This window comes from Schistocerca cancellata, chromosome 11 (genome assembly GCF_023864275.1).
Source record: "Schistocerca cancellata isolate TAMUIC-IGC-003103 chromosome 11, iqSchCanc2.1, whole genome shotgun sequence".
In the NCBI taxonomy this organism is placed as follows: Eukaryota; Metazoa; Arthropoda; class Insecta; order Orthoptera; family Acrididae; genus Schistocerca; species Schistocerca cancellata.
Genome location: NC_064636.1, coordinates 56350060 through 56354676, shown reverse-complemented (window position 1 = coordinate 56354676; position 4617 = coordinate 56350060). Strand labels below are relative to the sequence as shown.

Here is a 4617-nt window from a genome sequence, read left to right as displayed (position 1 = left end):
ATCAAGGCTAAGGGTGGGCCAACATAATACTGAGTTCCAGCATTGCCGATGGAGGGTGGCACGAACTTGTAAGTCATTTTCAGCCAGGTGTCCGGATACTTTTGATCACATAATGTATTACTATCCAAAATTATTACACAAAACCAAATAACGGATTACTAAAATCGGCCCACTTTCAAGTAGATGATCAACCACATGTCTTTTTCTATAAATTCATGCAAATACCACAGACAGTCACTCAATTATAAATTCCACCAGTTATGTTCCTCACATGAATTATGTAGCAACAGTGTCTCACTCACACACACACACACACACACACACACACACACACACACTAAATACGCAATTTCAGAAAAGATGTAAACAGCCACTATTAAACCAATAAAAATTATTGTAACCATGAACTCCAGTATTCTGAAGAAATCCAACTTAGCAGCATAAACTCTACAATCGTCATCAATCTCCTACAACTAATCAGCATAGTGATGAGTTCTGATGCCACCAAAAAGCCTCCCGTAGAAAAATCTCTGCCACACTCTAGCTCACACACTTTATCAAGAATTCGATGCTCTTTACATTCATCTTTACATTTTCGACGTGATCAACAAGACTCATCTCTTCACCGCACTGTTAGCAGAGCGTTCCACTATCCTATAGTTAAGCTTTTATCTGTTCATCAGCAAAATCAAATTATATTAAGCTAATGTTCGTGACAAAGACCTCAATACATTGCCAGCATAAACTCACAAAAACCCAGAATATTTCAGCAAACTGTATTTATCACAAAATGACTTTACACTCAAAATCACTGAGCTGAGTATTCTTCAAGTTTGTTATGCACAATCACATTGAAAAAGACCTCAAATCTCACTGTCAACACACTAACAACACACAGCATAAATTTAAAATATTTCCACACCTTGAGCTGTTGCATACCACAGGTATGTTTATTTCTGCAGCCTTATGGTTCACTGTGGGTAATCAGTCAGAAATCTGAGCCACAGAACAAAATGGTACCACAGATATACTTGACTACTTGGTAAAAAGGAACAGTTACCAAATCAGATAAAGTAAAGAAATCCAAAAAATACACTGACTCCATAATACGTACAGTCACAACCTACCTTACAGGAAAGAGTAGAGGTCCACAACGATTTCCTCTTCATCTTTGGGTAGCACTTAACAAAACAATTGCAATGGATGTATTCTAATTTACTCAACATGGCAGAAATCACATGATGTTATTGATCATACACATTTGTCCTGTCTGCTGTTGACCTCTCCATTACTTACTTCAACATATCCATCTAGATGCCACAAATTTCATCTGACATTTGATTTTTCACTTGAGTATGTATCCTCACGTACATCATGTAATACAACTCTTGAGATGTATCCGCTAATCACAAGTGGGAGAACGCTGTGACCAATGTGAATAGACCTCTCAGTCTGTTCGTGTAACCTAGTTCTGTTATTACACATCTGCCAAAATTGCACTGCAGCTGAGGAAAACTGCAGTACAGGTATAGTACCTTCCAAATGGTCAAATAATATTGTCACTGTGACCTCAATTTTCAAGAAGTTAAGGTCCAATACTTGCACAGGAGGGTCTAATAAATTCATTATGGACCTTAAAGAGTGTACATCAAGATGTTCTGTTCATCAGTACATGGCTGCTACCTGAAAAATGAAAAGCTCAGTAGTACTTTTCAGATAATCCTCTTTAGTATCAATAAAAACAAATTATAAGTTTCACTGCATCTTCCAACAAGGAAATTCATAATCCTTACTTGGTAATGCACCATAATTGAAACCAATTTGAAACTAAAAAGACTTGCAACTTGAATGAAATAGGCCTATTGAACAGTGACCATACGAAAATTTACAGTTCAGCCTTTACTAGTAAGTGGAAAACATGCTTCAATATCCATTTTAGAATGTACACTTATCGTACATTGCACTATAACATAAGTTTAATAAGAAGTGTTCGATGCAAATTTTCACCCTGTGCTAGTTGTAAAAAATCCACAAAAATAGATTGATTCCAGAATTTTAAATATCACTACTTACCTTGCAAGAAAGATTTGTGGTCCATGATGATTTCCACTTAATCCTTTCAGTATCACTCACACAGAACATAGAGGTGGATATATTCCAATACACTCAACATGTGAATATTACAGGACATTGACAATCATTTCGTACATAACCATTCATCCTATCTACTGTTGAGTATCCCACTGCTTATCTCAACATCTCAGGCAAGAAGCAACAAATTTCCTCTTAAATGTGATGTTCCACTTCAACATCTATCCTAAATGTAACTCATGTGATACCAACACTTGAGATATCTGAACTATCCACAAGTGGGAAAACGTGTTGATCAATGTGAACATATTTCTCAGTCAGCTCATGTAACCTGGTTCTGCTGCTACACAACTGCCAAAATTGCATTGAAGCTGAGGAAAACTGCAGTGCAGGCATAGTATCTCCCAAATGATCCAGCAACACTGTCATTGCACCCTCAGTTTTCAAGAAGTTAAGATCCAATACTTGCACAGAAGGGTCTATTACATTCAGTATTGGCTTTAATAGTGAACAGCAACATGTTTTGTCCATCAGTACACAAGTGACACCTGAAAAATGAAGGTTATTCGTAGTTTTGATTTTCAAGTACTATGACTGAAATCAATTTCAAAGTAACAAGATTTGTACCTTGAATGAAATCATAAACAGCAATGATAATGAAATCTGTAATTCTGTTTTATTAAGAAATGGGAAACTTGCTTCAATATTCATTTTACAATGTACACTTATCACACACATTGCAATAACACAATTTCCAAAGCCATGATTTGATGCAACTTTTCACGTAAGTCCACCCTCTGCTGGTTGTATCTGTGCAACAACTATTCCTATCTACAGCCATTCGAATCTGCTTACAGTAATGAATCTGGCATTACAGATGCCTATGATTCCATCCATCTGCTCTGATCCACGACAACACCAATATCGGGGAAACAACTACTTCCACCATATACAAAATGACGACAATGATGTCCTACTGACACAGGCCAGCAAAAACAAAAATGACAATAACATCTCAATACAAAAATAAAATGAAATTAGCGGGACAACTGCAAAAAATTTGGAGTTGAGGATGGGGACAAACTAAATATATGACAAAAAACAAAACAGCACGCCATTTCAAAATAAATAATACCCAAAAACTTTTAAATTATAGCATTCCACCACACATAAAACCATAGGAATTGGACATTTCCCCTGAACTATATAGCTCAACCACAGATATATATATATATTCCCAGATATATATATATATTCCCAATTCGGATCTCCAGGCGGGGACTATTCAGGAGGATGTTGGTATCAGCAGAAAGAAAATTGGCGTTCTATGAATCGGAGCGTGGAATGTCAGATCCCTTAATCAGGCAGGTAGGTTAGAAATTTTAAAAAGGAAATGGATAGGCTAAAGTAACATATAGTGGGAATTAGTGAAGTTTGGTGGCAGGAGGAACAAAAGGTGAATATATATATATAAAACCTACAAAACCAAAAAGCAGACACAGACATTTCCCTTGACCTATATAGCTCAACCACAGCTACAACTCCGAAACATGGAACCAAAATCCCAACTCAAAAACCCAAATGCCCCATATTCATTAGGCTACATCAATTAAAACACATCCGACCCACCACAAATATACAACGCACAAAACATCACAATTACTAGGCCTATACAATAACACCAAAACAAAAACTATTTCACAACATGTCAATTATGCTGTAGTGAAGAAATAAGTACAAACATACGAAGGTAACAGGTACAATGTGGAAGAATGAGTAAATGTAACAGTGAATGACAATACGCTCCAATCACATCAAGTGTATTTAATACAGGCAGTGGAAAAATTGTATTTAATACAGAAAATTAACCGAGGATGACACATGTTACATTTAGAAATACTTACCTGAAGGAACTAGAATTGGCATGTTATGCCGTCTACCCGAAAGGTGAAAAATTAATCAATATATGTAAAAATCCCATGTTCTCCCACACTCAAGTTCATTTTCATCTCCTCCAATTTCGTAGGAATTTTTGAGAACCTCACAAGTGCTTATTCTTCACCCATAACATTCAAACATAAATCGGTGATACCTGGTAAACACAGCTACACGTATCTTTCTCTCCTTTACATTCATCACAAACTTTACACAGAATCATATTATACTCATTCAAAATAAATAAATAAATAAAAATCAGCTCACCAACTACTAATGTTCGATCTTATTCAAAACAACAAAATACTCAGAAACCTGTGCCAGCGTTATTCTGTGAGTCTGCTCGTCAAAGTTATTATATTTGTTTGAGCAGTTGCCAGCAGAGACGCCTAGACACCGCAGGCTCACGCGCACGCGCAGAGCTGAAGTCGTGTGCGGCTGTGTTTGAGCAGTAGCAGCGAGCAGCCAGAATCTACCAGAAAAAATTTTCTGACGTGCCCAAGCTGCCAGATATGCACATGCGCAGAGTGGTAATAGTTGTAAAAGGGGTGATGTGACGGAGGATGGTTACCACGTGTCAACTTGTTCCCG

At 36.9% G+C, this 4617-nt stretch overlaps 1 long non-coding RNA gene across 2 annotated transcripts; it reads right to left on the bottom strand.

The window, feature by feature from the left end:
* Nucleotides 1–1030: 1030 nt before the first annotated feature.
* LOC126108497 (uncharacterized) lies at nt 1031–4342 on the bottom strand. 2 transcript variants are annotated; one of them, XR_007523538.1, is made up of 3 exons: nt 4294–4342; nt 2074–2639; nt 1031–1683 (listed from the first exon to the last, which is right to left on the bottom strand). It is a non-coding gene; the product is annotated as an uncharacterized LOC126108497 (long non-coding RNA). The 2 variants fall into 2 exon arrangements; XR_007523537.1 differs by lacking the exon at nt 4294–4342 and adding an exon at nt 3996–4172.
* Nucleotides 4343–4617: the final 275 nt, after the last annotated feature.